This window comes from Macaca mulatta, chromosome 4 (genome assembly GCF_049350105.2).
Source record: "Macaca mulatta isolate MMU2019108-1 chromosome 4, T2T-MMU8v2.0, whole genome shotgun sequence".
Taxonomy (NCBI): Eukaryota; Metazoa; Chordata; class Mammalia; order Primates; family Cercopithecidae; genus Macaca; species Macaca mulatta.
This window is the reverse complement of record NC_133409.1, coordinates 1,517,398-1,535,440: the sequence shown is the minus strand read 5'-3', so window position 1 is coordinate 1,535,440 and position 18,043 is coordinate 1,517,398. Positions and strand designations below refer to the sequence as shown.

General features: G+C 42.3%; 1 long non-coding RNA gene across 1 annotated transcript in view; it reads right to left on the bottom strand.

Moving 5' to 3' along the window:
• Positions 1 to 17,296, bottom strand: part of LOC144340239 (uncharacterized) — a 55,055-nt gene extending 37,759 nt beyond the window's left edge. The window contains exon 1 of the long non-coding RNA XR_013416123.1: positions 17,103 to 17,296. This is a non-coding gene — a long non-coding RNA (uncharacterized LOC144340239). The remainder of the gene's footprint in view (positions 1 to 17,102) is intronic.
• Between the last annotated feature and the right edge of the window lie 747 nt (positions 17,297 to 18,043).

Below are 18,043 nucleotides of genomic sequence, written 5' to 3'. Positions count from 1 at the left end.
TCTGTCTGAAAAAGGGGGAAAAAAAAGGGAATACTTAAGTGTAAATCTATTAAGACATGTACTGGATTTGTGTGCTATAACTACACAATACTGATGAAAGAAACCAAAGAAGACCTAAATAAATGGATAGAGATCCACGTTCAAGGACTGGAAGACTGAACATAGTAAAAATGTGAAGTCTCCCCAAGTTGATATACAGGGTTCACATGGTTGCTAAGAAATCCCAGCAATATTTTTACAGAGATAGACAAGATCATTCAAAAATTTATATGGAAAGATAAAATAGCTAAAACAATTTTGAAAAAGAATAAAGTGAGAGCAATCAGCCTATCCAATTTCAAGGCATCTTCTACACTACAGCAATTGAAACAGTGTATATTGGCAGAGGAGAGCTAAAAAACTGCAGTACTTCCATATTGTGGAATCCTACTTAGCGTAAAAAGAAATTAACTATAGATACTTTCAACAACTTGGGTGGACCTCCAGGGAATTACGCTGAGTGAAAAAAGCCAATCCTAAAAGGTTACATACTATATTATTCCATTTATATAACAATCTAGAAATGACAAAATTATAGAAATAGAGAACAGATTAGTGGTTTCCAAGGTTTAAGGAAGGGTGAAGGAGGGAATCGGGTATGGTTATAAAAGGGATACATAGGGAATCCTTGTATTGGTGGAAATTTTCTGTGTCTTGACTGTACTAATGTCAGAATCTGATTGCCAGATGTTACCACTAGGAGAGGAAGCATAAAGGATATATGGAGTCTCTCTGTATTCAATTACATGTGAATCCACAATGACCTCAAAATAAAAAGTTTAATTTTTAAAAAAATGATATGCTGTATGATTTAATTTATGATATTCTGGAAATGGCAAAATTAGAGGAACAGAAAACAGATCAGTGTGCCAAGAGCTGGGCATTAGGAGAGGAGGTGACTACAAAAGTGCAGAGGAAAATTTTGTGGGGTGAAGCAACTATTATATATCTTGATTGAGATGGTAGTTACCAACTGTATGCATCTGTCAAAACACACAGAACTGTACCTAAAAGAGTTTATTTCATTGTCTGTAAATATTCTTAAGTGAATTAAAAAGCAATTAATAATGTTAAAGAGGGAACTGGCAGGGTCATAGTCATACTTGCATGTAAGGCAGATCACTCCCCTTACTTTCTGGAGCATGGGCAAGGGTAAGACCAGGAGACTTGGATATTACTGGAGTCTCCAGGCTTGATACTAGGATCTGAACTAGGAATTAAGGAGCAATGGCTATAGGAAAGAGGCAATGATTTCAATACTTCCTAGGGCTGTTCTAGGACAGGAATAAAAAGATAGATGTGGTTCCTCCCAAGAAGGTGGAGCCCTTTGACGAGGTGTGGTGGCTCACACCTGTAATCCCAGCACTTTGGGAGGCCAAAGTGGGCAGATCACAATGTCAGGAGATAGAGACCATCCTGGCTAAGACAGTGAAACCCCATCTCTACTAAAAATACAAAAAATTAGCCGGGTGTGGTGGTGGGCATCTGTAGTTCCAGATACTTGGGAGGCTGAGGCAGGAGAATGGCGTGAACCTGGCAGGTGGAGCTGGCAGTGAGCAGAGATCGCACCACTGCACTCTAGCCTGGGTGACAGAGTGAGACTCCATTCCAAAAAAAAAAAAAAAAGTGGAGCCTTTTTCATTCGTCTGGAGGATGGTGGCCCTCTTCTCACAGCTCCAGTAGGCAGTGCCCCAGTGGGGGCTCTGTGTGGAGACTCCAACCCCACATTTCCCTTCTGTACTGCCCTAGCAGAGGGTCTCTATGAGGGCTCCACCCCTGCTGTAGACTTCTGCTTGGACATCCAGTTCTTTCTGTACATCCTCTGAAATTTAGGCAGAGGTTCCCAAACCTCAGCTCTTGCCTCTGTGCACCAGCAGGACCAACACCACATGGAAGCTATCAAAGCTTAGGGCTTGCACCCTCTGGAGCAATGACCACAGCTATATCTTGGCCCCTTTTAAAACATGGCTGGTGGGGCTGGGACACAGGGCACCAAGGGCCCCTGGGCCTAGCCAATGAAACCATGCCTTGGAGACATTTCCCCTGCATTGTCTTAGTGATTAACATTCAGCTTTTCATTACTTATGCAAATTTCTGCCAAGGGCTTGACTTTCTCCCCAGAAAGTAGGTTTTTCATTTCTACTGCATCATAAGGCTGCAAATTTTCCAATTTTTTTTTTTTTTTAAATAGAGTCTCGCCTGTCACCCAGGCTGGAGTGTAATGGCACAATCTTGGCTCACTGCAACCTCCACTTCCCAGGTTCAAGCAATTCACCTGCCTCAGCCTCCCGAGCAGCTGGGATTACAGGTGTGTGCCACAACTCACAGCTAATTTTTGTATTCTTAGTAGAGATGGGATTTTGCCACGTTGGCCAGGCTGGTCTTGAACTCCTGACCTCAAGTGATCCCACCTCAGCCTCCCAAAGTGCTGGGATTACAGCCATGAGCCATCACACCCAGCCAAATTTTCCAAACTTGTATGCTCTGCTTCCTCTTGAATGCTTTTCTGCTTACAAATTTCTTCCATCAGATACCCCAAATCATCTCTCTCAAGTTCAAAGTTTCACAGATACCTAGGGCAGGGGCAAAATGCTGCCAGCCTCTTTGCATAGCAAGATCTTTACTCCAGTTCCCAACAAGTTCCTCATCTCCATCTGAGACCACTTCAGCCTGGATTTCACTGTTCATCTCACTATCAGCATTTTGGTCAGAGTCAATCAACAAGACTCTAGGAAGTTCCATACTTTCCCACATCTTCCTGTCTTCTAAGCCCTCCAAGTCTCTAGGAAGTTTAAAACTTTTCCACATTTTCCTGTCTTCTTCTGAGCCCTCCAAATGGTTCCAACCTCTGCCTGTTACACATTTGTGAAAGCCACATTTTTGGATATCTTACAGTAGTGCCCCACTACCTGGCACCATTTTACTGTAATTCATTCTCATGCTGCTAATAAAGACATGCCTGAGACTGCGTAATTAATAAAGGAAAGAGGTTTAACTGACTCACAGTTCTGCAGGGCTGGGAAGGCCTCAGGAAACTTACAGTCACGGCAGAAGGGGAAGCAAACCCATACTTCCTCACGCGGTGGCAGCAAAGAGAAGCGCAGAGCAGAGGGGTTACGGGAAGCCCCTTATTAAACCATCAGGTCTCATGAGAACTCACTCACTATCACCAGAACAGCATGATGGTATCCACCCCCACGATTCAATTACCTCCCATGACATGTGGGGATTAAGGGAACTGCAATTCAAGATGAGATTTGGGTGGGGACACAGCCAAACCGTATCAATCTGTAAATCTGAATTACTGAAGCTTGAATAACCGCAAGACCTGTGTGGTTACCATGTTGTAAATATTCTGAAATGGTTCTAAATTTAAATCATATTCTACATACACATTTTTAAAAGTACATTATTAAATCTGATTTAATATTTGTAACTTTATAAGTGTTGTCCTTTAATCAGTTCATAGATCGGAAATCAATCCTTCATTGGTGAGCTCAGTTTGGGGACCTGAAAATATAGTCATCATGTTATGTGGAGTCATTTATAAAATTTTGCACACTTAGAATTTTAACTGCAAAACAGAGGCAGAGGATGAGAAGAGTAGGGTCTGAATCTCAGGGCTATTTGCAGCCAAATGACTGCAAGGGACCTTGGAGAGTGGCCAGGGGTTGGAGGCTCCAGGAAGGCCAACAGGGTGTCTAGTCAGACAAAGGGAAAAAGCCACATCAGGTCCCAGGAGGACACTGGTCAGCTGCAAAGCACGGCACCAAAGCTCAGAAAACAAATACTTAATATGGAGATCAAGTTCCCACTGGGCGGGGAGGAGATGGTAGCCCCGTGGTTCCTCATTTTTTAACAAAAATCCCTTTCATCTCCTCCCACTGCCCACCGTGTATTTGGAAGGTTCTTCCTCCAAAACTGCATTTAGTGACAATGGATTCTTCAAGAATCAGACATTTATCGCTGCCAGCCAAAGTTTTATTCACAAGACACCACTGAATTGATTGAACTCATTCTTTTAACAAATAGTTAGTATGCAATAATGGTAGCCATGGAGCTAGAGCCAATGGGAGAAAGATAGGGAGGTCCTTACCCTCTAGTGAATAATAGACTCGAATGGACATTTGGGTCAGAAGTTACTCTCTGGCTTGCAAAGTGAGGGTTAGGTTTAGGAAATGGACGGAGAAAAAGAAGGTGGGGGACGGGATCAGAGGCAGCTTCACAGAGAGGCACACTTGAGTCAAAACCTGACTCACGTTTGAAAGATGAATATGAGTTTCCAGGCACATGGGAGCTGGGGGTGGGTGCAGCGGTTGTGGGTCCCCGCAGAGAGAATAGCATGTAAGGCGTAACAGGAATAACTGTGATTCACTGAGGACATACTGTGTTAGGCACTGGAACAAGAGCTTTACAAACATTATCTCACGTATTCTTCACTGGGTGCCTATGAGGAAGGTACTATCATCCACATTTTGTAAGTGAGGAAGCAAGGCCTAGGGACTTCCAATAATTGCCTGAGGCCACAGACAGGAAGAGATGGCATAGGCCTGATTCTCTGTCTTTTGGATTCCAGAGCCTACAACCACTTCAGTATCTTTGGGCAACGATAACAACTTGCTGTTGCCAGAAAAGTGACGGTCAGAGACCCTTAAAAGTGAGGGGAGGTGACCAGCCCCTGACAGTACATGTAGCAGAGGAGCTGGGCTGCCTCCTGTAGGCTGCATGGAACACAGCGGCCTGAGCAGCAAGGGGAGAAGCCTAACCTGCATTTCCACTGCTCACTCTGGCAGCCTGTGAGTGCACACCCCCAGACAGGAGCCCATCCCAGGGACTGGCTGCACAGCTGTTCTGCAAAAGTAAAGAAACAGCACGTCTCCTCAGCCCTTGCACCTTACTTCTTGTAAATTTCCAGTTCTTGTTAGGTTTTCCAACATATCGCCCCTGGACTCCCATTCTAACTTGATGTCTTATAAACATTCAGGGCCCCTTGGAAAACCCAGGATTTCTCTGAGGACCCAAGACCATGTACCTGCTGAGTGAGCCCCCCTCAGATGCATTCTGGAGGGAAAAATCACATAAATTCCCTTCCAATCTGTAACTCTTCTTAAAGTCTTCCTTAATGCAATCCTCGGGGACACACACTTGACACGGCTGTACTTCTCTAAAGGAAAGGAGAATAGCAGTGGCCTAGCCCAGGCCATTTGCCATACTTGCATGGAATGTTTTTCCTATGGAAGCTTATTTTGGAATACAGTCACAGAGGAAGTTAAGATAAACAGGCTTTTCCTTTTCTGGACAATTCTTTGAGATAAAATCTACTGCAGAAGGCAAGACACTTAGCTTCTGCCCAGAAACTGATGTCACATGGTTAACGTGTGGTGGCCACATCAACTGAAGCCGACAGTGACCCCGAGTCAGCATCCTGGGTGCAGCTGCCACCCCGTCACTCTCATCACATTCCACCATTCCCAGGCCACAGAGGCAAGAGGATACCCTCAAAACTTAAAGATAGCTTTAGTTTTAGGAAAACAGGACAGAAAAATATCTTATGCCTCAGAATAATAGGTGGAATTCAATTGCTCTTCAAGGTGGCACAAGCCTAATGTCCAAATAGGCTTACAAAGGCTTTACCTAGATTGTGGGTGATTGATTTGTGGCAGGCTATTAAGGGAAGTTCAGGATGGCCAGGCTATTTTGAGGCTGATGTCTTGGAGAACCCTCTCTCTTTCATGCAAACCACTCCCTTGGCATCACTCTCAGAGACAAGCTGCTGGCCTGTGCAGCCCACACCCTGACTCAGGGTGGCATTTTTCTCAAGCCCTCTCCTTTTAAGGCCATCAGGGATCTGAGCCCCCATGGGTAGGGAACAGGCCAGGCAGCTGGAGCGTGCAAGAGTCATCACTACGAATAGCTTGACTCTGAAGTTTCTAAAAGGGAACCTGGACCACCTGAGCCTCCCCAGAAGACGCCCCAGTCACATATACCCTGCTGCTGCCATGGGTCTCAGGCAGAGCCATCTGCACACGCGGGAACATGAAGGGCACTTGGCAAGACTTCAGCTGGTGGGTTAAATGTGGCTCACAGCTGTCGCTGAGGCATACTCCCCAAAATAGTCTCAACACAGCAGCAGGAAAGATGACACAGAGGTGACTGAGACTACTCGCAATACAGTATTACTATTATCCCTCGAATAAAGTATGCAAATCAAGGTGTTAACTATCAGTAGCATAGAAAAGAGAGTGTTAAGTATAAGGGCTTAGCTGTAAAAAGAATTACAAGAACAAGAAAAAATAAAAACCTCGGTTAAAGGGCTAGATAGTCTAGAAAATGTGTTAGGTATTTATATTATTAACACAGAGGAGGGTAACACGATAGAATAAAAACCTGTTACAAACAGGCAACAACAACAACAAAATAGACAACAACCCTAGAAGAAAAAAGCCATGAAGGGAAAGCTGGAAAATTGTGAGAGGTTTTACCAGGGGCCTGTCTGCCTGTAACTAGGTCCTCATCCTGGACTTGGTCATGCAAAGCACAGGTGACCGTACCTCCAGGAAGGTAGAAAGGGATCCTACAGGAGTGAGACGCTCAAGTCCTGCCCAAGTTGAAATCTGTGATTCTGTGATCTGAAGAAAGTTTGTGGCCATTTTTAGAAACTAAAGTTTATCTCATACTGACACAAACTCAAAAATCAATGATACTTCAAGATACGTCATATCACAAAAAGATTTCTCTTCTAGTACATTATCATTAACCAATACAAACAGGTCTAGGCCAGGTGCTGTGGTTCACGCCTATAAACCCAGCACTTTGGGAGGCTGAGGGGGGTGGATCCCTAGAGCCCAGGAGTTTGAGGTCAGCCTCGGCAACATGGCGAAACTCTGTCTCTACAAAAAGTACAAAGATTAGCCAGGTATAGTGGCACACACCTGTAGTTCCAGCGACTAAGGAGGCTAAGGTGAGAGGACCGCTGAGCCCAGGGATGCAGAGACTACAGTGAGCCATGATTACACCACCGCACTCCAGCCTGGGCAACAGAGGGAGACCTTCTCTCAAAAAGAAAAGAAAAGAAAAGAGAAAAGGAAACAGATCTAATCTGTTCATCTAAGCAATGATAAGATTTATATGAACAGAATTTGCTTTATTGATGAAAAAGTGAACATAATCTAATCAAGCCTCTACATTTAACTAACAATTTATAGGAAAAGACAGGATGGAAACTACAGGAATGCAATCAGTTATATCTAGAATGTGGAGGATTCTTCATGACAAACGACTGGGATTCTTTGACATGTAAATTTCAAGGAAACAGAGAAAGAGAGAAAGAGGCTTGTTTCCAGATGTGAATGACATGTTAATACTACCTTCATGAGACAATCAAGGAAATCTGAACATGGACTGCGTATTGAATGTTGAAGGATTACAGTTAATTTTTAAAGGTACAATTGTGATACTGTGACTATATTTTTAAATGCAATCATTATCTTTTAGGAGCACTAAAATATTTACTAATGAAATTATAGGATTTCTAGGATTTACTCCAAAATAAACAAGGATAATAAAATAAGATTACCATAGTTACTGAAGTGGGTGAAATATACAAGGGGCTTATTTGACATTTCCGTAATAAAAAACACGAATGAATGAACAAAGCATTATAGAAATTCAAGTAAAAAATAGCTCATGCTTAGTAATAAATCAAAGCATGCTGGACACTTTAAATGATAAACAAAGATAGATTGTGCCCTCTAGAAAACAACTCTAATTCAGGACAGATGCACTTATACCCTTACCCACATCAGATGGAAGAGTCAGAAAGAGATGTGCTGAGTAGAAGGTAGAATGGTCGCTAGCAGAGGGTGGGAAGGTGGTATGTGTGGGGGAGAGAAGAGAGGTTGATTAATGGGTACAAACAGACAATTAGATGGAAGGAGTGTGAGGTCTGATGTTCGACAGTAGAGTGACTGTAGTTAAGAACAATGTATTGCATATTTCAAAATAGCTAGAAGACAGGACTGGGAATGTTCCCAACACATAGAAAGGTGATGAACTCAAGGTGCTGAACATCCCAGATACCCTGACTTGATCATTATGCAATAACGAAATATCACACGTACCCCATAAATATGTACAAATAGTACATATCAATTTTTAAAATTTCACCCAAGAATGAGATGTGCTGATGCATGTGGAGGGCCTAGCTCCAGGCTGGGTGTAAACTTCAAGCCACAGAAGATCTCATTTCCAAGGTTTTTCTACTTTGAAATTCCAAACTTATTTTTCTAGCAGATTTATAAGGGACATGGGAACAACATAGACTTGTTAAAGTGATAAGAGAAAGTAAATATGCCCTCAAACTTATACCAAATCTTCTGACAAGTCTTGACTGATAATCGTTTCTTCACATTTGTGAAAAACATGAGAGAAAACGTGTTTGTGTCTCATTTTCAAGTGTGAACATTTGGCATTACTCACAGCTTCCAATGGAATAAAAAGGGGCTTAGTTGTTTCCCATCAGCTTTTTCCTGCGTGAGTGTGTGTGAGTGTGTGTTTACATATTGGCTCTAAGCATTTATTAGCCCGATATTTTTTAGTGAAACGCTCCACTTCTCAGTATCATTTGCCGTATTAGGTTTTTGTAATGTGTGCTACAGGTTAAAACTCCTTTTCCCCTTCATGAAGCCTGAGAGAAGTGCTTTCTGGGTTTTCTCGAGACAACCAGAGGTTTTGTCTATGTCTGTCTAAAAAGTCTCAGATTTTTCTTGCTAATTATGCACTTTCATAATCAAGCAGACAAATCAGAATATTATTTTGGTGAGGCCATCATGTAAACTAACAGTGTTTACGTACAGAAGCGGCACTGACAGGGCTCATACTCCTCAGTCAGCAAGTCAGCATCTTCCTCCTGCCAGCAACCCACCCCAGAAAATGTGTGGCCTGTTCATACTTGTGAAAACAATAGTTTTCATTATTTACTAATTAGGAGATGATCAGATGTATCTATTGATAGCAAAAGGCTACTTAAAAGTGAAATAATCTATCAAACAGATTTTTTACCAACTCAAAGTTTCCAGTTAGATATTTTTCATTAAATTGATCGCTAGATTGCTGCCACAATCAAACTTAAACATTATAAGAAGTTTGGTTGGTCTTTTAAAATCATGCAAAAATTCAAGAGGAGCTATTAAATATAGAATTCCAAAATGTATAAAATCTTGTCCTAAAATGATCAATAAAGTGAACCAGTCCACTAGTTAATTTATAGGGGGCCAGTCCACTACATTAGTTTGGATGTTGTTCTTCTGCATTTTTATGTTTTCACACACCTGCAGTCAGTGTGTACAATGTTGTATCCTTTTGATTTTCATTTAATGTTCTGCTTTAATATTCTGACATGTTGCTGCAAGGTCTTCACGGCCACCACGTTTAATGGCCAGAAAATAGTTAATGTAGTGAACATTTCATAAATTACTTAACCATATCCCAATTGTTGGTTATTTAAGGAATTTAAAACTAAAACCCATTCTTGTGACAAAGTTCTGATGTATCCAGACGTGCTCATGCCAAGTCGTCCAGCAATAGCTCTGCTAAACCCCGTCAGAGCCCTTTTCTGAAGGGAACCAGGAAACATCTCACAACAAGAAGCTTGAGGCCTCTACAAAATGACTTCAGGGTTAGGATTTCAATTGCACTCTTGAGTCACATAGAAGAACCACTAGGTTATTTGCCTTAGAATGGAGGGAAGTGTCATTTTGTTTCTGTTCTACCTGCAAGAAGATCCTTCCCAGGCCCTGCATTGCCAATCTTTTTTTTTTTTTGTATAGGTATATTTTAAGTTCTAGGGTACATGTGCACAATGTGCAGGTTTGTTACATATGTATACACGTGCCATGTTGGTGTGCTGCACCCATTAACTCGTCATTTACATTAGGTATATCTCCTAATGCTCTCCCTTCCCCCTCCCCCGACCTCACGACAGGCCCCAGTGTGTGATGTTCCCCTTCCTGTGTCCAAGTGATCTCATTGTTCACTTCCCATCTATGAGTGTGAACATGTGGTGTTTGGTTTTCTGTCCTTGCAATAGTTTGCTCAGAATGATGGTTTCCAGCTGCATCCATGTCCCTACAAAGGACATGAACTCATCCTTCTTTATGGCTGCATAGTATTTCATGGTGTGTATGTGCCACATTTTCTTAATCCAGTCTGTCATTGATGGACATTTGGGTGGGTTCCAAGTCTTTGCTATTGTGAATAGTGCCACAATAAACGTACATGTGTCTGTGTCTCTATAGTAGCATGATTTATAATCCTTTGGGTATATACCCAGTAATGGGATCACTAGTCAAATGGTATTTCTAGTTCTAGGTCCTTGAGGAATCACCACACTGTCTTCCACAATGGTTGAACTAGTTTACACTGCCACCAACAGTGTAAAAGTGTTCCTATTTCTCCACATCCTCTCCAGCACCTATTTTTTCCTGACTTTTTAATGATCGCCATTCCAGCTGGTGTGCAGTGGTACCTCATTGTGGTTTTGATTTGCATTTCTCTGATGGCCAGTGATGATGAGCATTTTTTCATGTGTCTGTTGGTTGCATAAATGTCTTCTTTTGAGACGTGTCTGTTCATATCTTTTGCCCACTTTTTGACGGTGTTGTTTGATTTTTGTCTTGCAAATTTGTTTAAGTTCTTTGTAGATTCTGGATATTAGCCCTTTGTCAGATGGGTAGATTGCAAAAATTTTCTCCCATTCTGTAAGTTGCCCGTTCACTCTGATGGCAGTTTCTTTTTCTGTGCAGAAACTCTTTCGTTTAACTAGATCCCATTTGTCTATTTTGGCTTTTGTCTGCATTGTCAATCTTCCCTCATCCCTCCAAGCCCATCACCTTCCAGTGGTCCCTGTTCAAAGTTTAGCCCCTGCTTCCCACCCTGCCTGCTTCGATTCCCCCAGCACCCTGAGTGTCTCAGAGTCTCAAATGCGTGATTACACACAGTTTCACTTTGACTGACTGTATTTCTTTCCCCCTTAGAATATAACGTGAGCACCTTGAGAGGAGGGCTTATTCCCTGTTTTGTTTGCTGCTGCATCCCCAGTGCCTGCCACAGAGATGATGCCAAGACCCTTGCTCTCATCACTGTTTTTTCTTGTTATTCAAGTCTCAGTGCAGTTCTTCCATGGTCTAGAGTTGAAGCCCGCCCACTACCTGCACCTCACACTCAGAATTCTCCTCATAGCCCTCTGAGGTTTTCTGGTGTATTTGTCTGCTCTGCATCCCAAGAGAGCAGGGATTTCATTTCTCTATTAACTGCTATATCGCCAGGACTCAGAAAGTGCCTAGAACATAATATGAGCTCCAGAAATACTGCTGAAAAAATGAAAAAATTGAGCACACTGAGTGTCTGAATAAAATATCCCAACCATACCCCTAAATAAACAACATAAATAAGCAAATTTCAACTTCTCGGAAAAGTTATATTTTAGTGTCCAATGCTCTCATTATGCAGATGGCATCTTCGATTATTCATATTCGTTAGAGCCTCCAGAAAGGAGTATTGCAGACCATATGGGCCTCTGACTGTCATGACCAAATCTCCCTATCCCTGTCCTTGTTCTCTGATCCTTCCTCTGGGCCCTCGGAAATGCTGTTCTCCATCAAGTTGCTGTAAGCAGTTTTCAGAAAAAGTTATCCTTGAGAAGTTTCAGGAGGAAACCACAAATTTCCTGGAAATGCTTCATGCTTCATGACATTTAAGGCTTTCAGAGCCTTGAACTTCAGGAGCAAGATGGCTGGCAGGTCTTCTGGAGGTCTTGCCTAACCTGAGAAGGTCCCAGAGAATTTGTGCATAGAACTTCCCAGGAAGCAGTAAGACAGGCTGGTGCAGTCCCATGGGATGAGAGAGGTAAGAGCTTACCAGTGTCTCCAGTTTTTGTCAATGAATGTTCTTAGCATTTTCAGTGAGGAGAAAAAAATATTAAACAGATCACAGACAGATTAGCAGTCTCTTGACCTTCTAGGTCACTCAAGGGGTTCTCAACAATCAATTCTAAAATGTAAGTGAAAAATGTCAATATAAGGCTAGACGCAGGGGCCCATTCCTATAATTCCAACACTTTGGAAGGTCGAGGTGGACCTAGAACTTTGTAAATCTGAGATCTTGCTCCATGACTTTGTGGATACTTTCTACTAATATCACCTACACAAAATCTTCAACCAAGAATCTCAATTGCATTTATCAACTTGTGTCCTCAGATCATCATAACATCTAGATTCATTTGAAAAAAAAAATTATTGAAGTAAAAGAAATAAGAACTCGATAGTACAAAACAAAGAAAACCCAGAAAAAGAGAGAGAGAAAAACAGAAAAACTAAACACTGAGTCTTAATCTGTTCTGCCACTAGTCAGCAACCCGGACAGAGCACTTTAATGTATTCTCTGCCCATTATTTTCCTTGTTTATAAAAGTTTATAGCTCCGAAAAAATTCTGTGTTCTGATTTTTGTCTCTCCAAACCACAACCAGGCCCCTGCTCCCTTCTCTCCTCCTCCTCTTTTCTTCTTCTTCTTTCTCCTTCTTCTTCCTCCTCCTCCTCTTCTTCTTACCACAACCAGTCCCCTGCTCCCTTCTCTCCTCCTCCTCTTTCTTCTTCTTCTTCTTTCTCTTCCTCCTCCTCCTTCTTCTTCTTTTCTCCTTCCTCTTCCTCCTTCTCCTCCTCCCTCTCTCTCTCTCCCCCGCCTCCCTTTCCCTCTCCCCCACCCACCCACCTCCCAACCCCTACACACACCTAGGATACCTCCAGCATAGGTTACTACCAATTTTGCTCAGTTTGTCTCCTGTCCTTTCCACTTTGATCTGAGGAATAGCTGGTACACAAGGTGTACCTTCTTCCAGGTTATGAAACAGGATTTATGATCAGACTCAAGGCCCCTTCCTAGTCACTCAGTAAAGTCTGTGCACTAGAAAACTGTGGTAGCAGTTTTCTGAGCATTAGAAAACTATGGTTCTCAGAGGCAGGATGGGTCAACACTGCCACCTGGCGGCCTCTTGGAGGCTGATGTGGAGCCTGGTTTTTGTTGAAGAATGAAGGTCCCTTGATTTCCTGAATCTCAGCCAACTCTCCAGCAGGTTCTCACTGCAGAAGAGGTCAGGCCATTGGTCGGCTTGAGGACAAAGTGGGAGGATCACACTTTCGATCACTTATACCTTCTAACAATCAGCCCTGTGGACATCAGCTCACACCCCATGCTGTTTTTAAAATATTTTCCCATTATAGAAATATTTTTCAAAGATGATCCACAAGTTCCAAGAGCCTTTCAGACAAGGGAGAGCAACTTGGAAGTTAACTCATTCAAGAGTAGAGCCTGGCTGGGAGGGTGCTCATGGCAAGAGTGGGGCCACGGGCCTCTGTTTTCATTGGACATAGTGGCCATACAAAGTGGCTGTTTTGAAATGCATCCACATACACTATGGACCCTCCCTGTCTAGGGAGAAAACAGGCACGGTATGTTAACAGATAAATCAGCAGCGATCCTGTGGGTGATGTAATGCACCCACACTCTTCGTCCTGCTGAGTGGAACTCGACGGTGAGACACTTGTATTCCTAACTTCACTTGCCTTCAGGCTCCTCCAACATCCCACATTGCCCATGGACAGAGCTACTACCCCTCCAAAGAAGTGACAACTTGAAATAAAGGATTTGAAGCTCCTTCCCAAGTTGAGACCCAGGCCTGCCGCTAGGAACTCCAGAGGAGGGAGGGAAAGAAGTTTGTCCTGCTCACAGATTTCATGTTTCTCTCACAATCAGAAGCAGGTAGCAAGAAGGATTTTCAATCAACGCCAACAAGCGGATCACTCCTGGATCCTTTAGCAAGTTCCATGTCTCTTTATAGGTTTAGGCGCCTCCTATGTGTCCAAACTTTGTGTAATGTGTATATAAGAAAAGTAAATGGGAGGGACAGTATTTAAGAAATAACAGCAAACAACTGCATTCATATTTAACATAAACTATAAGTGTCAAGTTAATAGAAGCTCAGAAGAAATTCATGAAATCTAAAAAAGTTGGGAAAATCTCAATAGATAAAATAAAACTTGATCTGGACTTTAAGAGTATGATTTATAAAGCTCAAGGGGACAGTACACGAAGTCAGACAATGTTAGTTGTATTAAGAATGAGAATATCACACCCACTTAATAAAGCAGCCCAGCCAGTTGAAGAAGTATGTCGAAGAGGTAGGGAGTTGGGTGGGGAGGCGAGGATAGCACAGAGGGATCTGAAAACTGTCAACCTTAAATAATAAGATTTAGAAAATATGATCAAGTAGAGAGTTAATTTGAGCGCAAAGCTTGAGAATGGCCCCCTGGAAGCACTGACTCTGAACCGGTAAGGTTAATGTTTCAAAGTGGAGAAGGTTTCACTTAGAAATTTTAGCAGGATCACGTTTTCCATACAAGACCAGTGCATTCGCCACAGCAATTTGATTGGTTACAGATTGCCGCTCATTTCAAGATTGCTTTACTACTCTGTGAGGAGGAGGAGTGATTTGAGGGGTCTTATATCTGGTGCCCTTTTGTCTTAATTATTTACAAGGGGGAAAAAAGGCAGAAGTCGCACCTGCATGCCCCACATGACTCAGGCTGCATAACCACATTTCTTTCAAGGCTCAGAATAATTTAACGTTCCAACAGCTTTAAGTCTGAATTAATTTCACAAAGCAAAGAAGAAAGACTTGGACTTCATGCAGTAATGAAGACCACTGATGGGTACTGAACAACTCTGGTGGGTTCGCACTCAAACAAGGGAGCCTAAGATGCAGAAGGTGCAGTGAGGCAGCAGCCATCTGTTCTTGTGCTGCTGAGCAGAGCATGATGGGCTGTCACTGCTCATGCGTGTTCTTTACCTGCTGACTCAGCTGGTGGCATGGGCTGCACATGGGCTCCCAGCTCCTGAAGCTCCTGCCAGGCCCTTCTGCAACTTCTCCCAAGCTCTTGGGCCAGGTGCATGTCTGGCCATGACAAAGGAGGCCAGTACCTGATCACTGACGTGAAAGGTCTAAGGCAGCGGGACTGCCACAGGTGTCCCCCACATTCCCAGGTCCCAATCCAGCCTGTTGACCCTCCTCCATTCACACCATTGCCCCTTCGATAGCCTGTGCTATGGGGCTCTTAGACCAAATAGAAACAGGCTCATAAAGATCATCTAATCAGCTCCTCTTATGTGAGGCCAAACTCTGAAATAAATCTCTTTTTATGTCTCCTAGGGCTTGTTTCTCTGATTGAACCTGACTGATGAGGAGTTAAAGAAGTTCTCAAATTGTGTACGTGTAAGAATCACCTGGGATTTCTAGCCCAGAGGCTGAGACAATAGGTCTGTTGGACCTAGGAGTTCATTTTGAACAAGTGCTCTATGTAATTCTGATACAGAGAATCTCCCATTTACAGTTTGAAATTCACAAATACAAGGAATGAGAGACCTAGAATCAGAAAGCATGTTAATACACTTTGGGGCCATGAAGCGCTCACCCAGGTTAACAGGTACAGAAACGCAGAAAAAGGAACACTATCAAGCTAGTATTTGAGCCTTCTTTTTTTTTTTTTTTTTTTTTTTTTTTTTTTTTGAGACAGGGTCTTGCTCTGTCACCCAGGCTGGAGTGCAGTGGTGCAATCACAGCTCACTGCAGTCTCGACCTCCTGGGCTCAAGTGATACTTCCAGCTCAGCCTCCTGAGGAGCTGGGACTACAGGCGTGTGCCACCACCCCTGTCTAATTTTTAATTTTTTGTAGGGAGGGTGTTTTGCCATGTTGCACAGGCTGGTCTCAAATTCCTGGGCTCATGTGATCTCCCCACCTCAGCCTCTTAAAGTATTAGGATTACAGGCGTAAGCCACTGTGCTTGGCCGAGACATTTTGGTAAGAAATACTATTTTCCTACTAAGTTGTCTACATTCTTCTTGGCTAGGCTTGCAAAGTCACTGTGACTAGAGCAGGAGCTATGGTTGCATGGGAAATACGGAGGCATGAGTGGTACCCGGCAGCCACAGGCTGAGTTTGTGTCTAACCTCCCCAGTCAGCAGAGCCCCCCTGAGCAGACTGCCAGAAAGTATTTATGCCATCTGTCTGATAATTAAGACAAATCCAAACATCTACACGCATTCAGTGTGTATAAATGGAGTCATGGCCAACCTCTCAAGCAGTTTTCCATCAATCATTTATAATATCATCAGATACTTCCAATCCCCTTGCAGGCAGTAATGAAGAGAAAGTCTCTACATAAGAACAGCTTCTCACTGGACTCTTCAAGGCTAACTCTTAAGAATGCATCATACTTCTAATCTTTATCAAAGGTTTTCTTTTCACACAAGGAATGTGCCTGAATGATCTATAAAAGCTACCCACATAATCAGTAGCCAGGTTAGCTCTAGGAGCCACGTGCCAAGCACATTCTGGACTAAGTCATGTTGACTCCAAAACTGAGACCATGTTCAAAGTCTACAGCAACACTGGATTAAAACAATGTTAGCTGAAGGTGGTAAAAAAAAATCATGAAACACTAATTATGTGCCATCAATCATTCCTCAATTTGTAGAACTTCCCTATAAACCTTGGGAGGTGAGAACCTTATAGAAAATCCTAGATACACAACTTTATATAAACAGAAAACTCCAAAATGGGAAATCTTTCAGAAAAAGAATACACCTAGTATATATAAAGATGAAAAAATGTAGTTCCGAAATGGGATAGTCTACAGTTTTTAGTTGAGACATTGGGATAATTTTAGGTGTCAACTTGACTGGATTAAGGGATATCAAGACAGCAGGTAAAGTATTACTTCTGGGTTTGTCTGTGAGGATGTTTCCGGAGGGGACTGGCCTAGGAGTTTGTGGACTAAGCGCAGATCAGCCTCAGTGTGAGCAGGCACCATCCAACTGAATGGAACCCAGATAGAACCAAAAGGCAAAGGCAAAGAAATCACTGTCTTTCTCTTCGAGCCAGGGACTTGATTTGCAACCCCTCACACCCAACTCCTTATTTTCAGGACTTCAAGGGTTATACCATCAGCTTACCTGGTTGTGAGGCCTTCAGACTTGGACTGAGCCATGCTGCCAGTTTCTCTGGTTCGCCAGCTTGCAGATAGCCAGGTGTGGGATTTCTCAGTCTCGATAATTGAGCCAATTTCTTTAATAAACCCTTTCACATCTCTCTATATACAAATACATCCTATTGGTTCTGAGTCTTTGGAGAATCCTCATACAGACACTGTAAGAGAAATATGAACCAGGTCTTATCACTGTGTCCCCAATGCCTCTGATAGTGAGTGACAGCATTGATGTTTGTGCAATAAATGTTTACAATGTGTATCTACTAGAGGCTTTTGATAATTTGAATTAAATTATTTATAAAAGGCAAAATAAACAAAAGTGGTATCTAAGATTAACCACCAACTTAGTAAAATTCCATTTATACCACAGGTTCCTCTGGTACAAAGCAAACAATAACTCCCATGTTATGTATAATTTGACTTGTTCAATAACAAGAAAATTACCCAAATATTATAATGGAGTTAAAATGTATTTAATAGATCTAAAACAAAAATTTTGGCTCTATCAAAACTTAGGTCTCAATTATAACATTACTAAAGCGCTTGTAAAAATTATCCCAGATTTCTGGCTAAAGCTTGTATAAAGGCCTATTTTTTTTTTTACAGTTTTATTTTGGTTGAAGATTTTTCTCCAAAACAGCTATTCCAGACTGCTCAACAATCCCAGAAGTGAAAAATCTTAAGATATTTCATTTATAACCATTAGAGTCTTAATAAAACCCTGGAAAATACTCTCCCTTAGGGATGGTTGAAAGGACCCTTCAGGCAAGCTGGCTGAATAAATATCAGAGCCCTCTTCATAAGGTACGTTTGCCCAGAAGGTTAACTTTTACAGATAAATTCCTAGCTCATTAGTGTAAGGGAAAACTAACATGACCTGTTTTCATTACTTCAAATGCAAAAAAA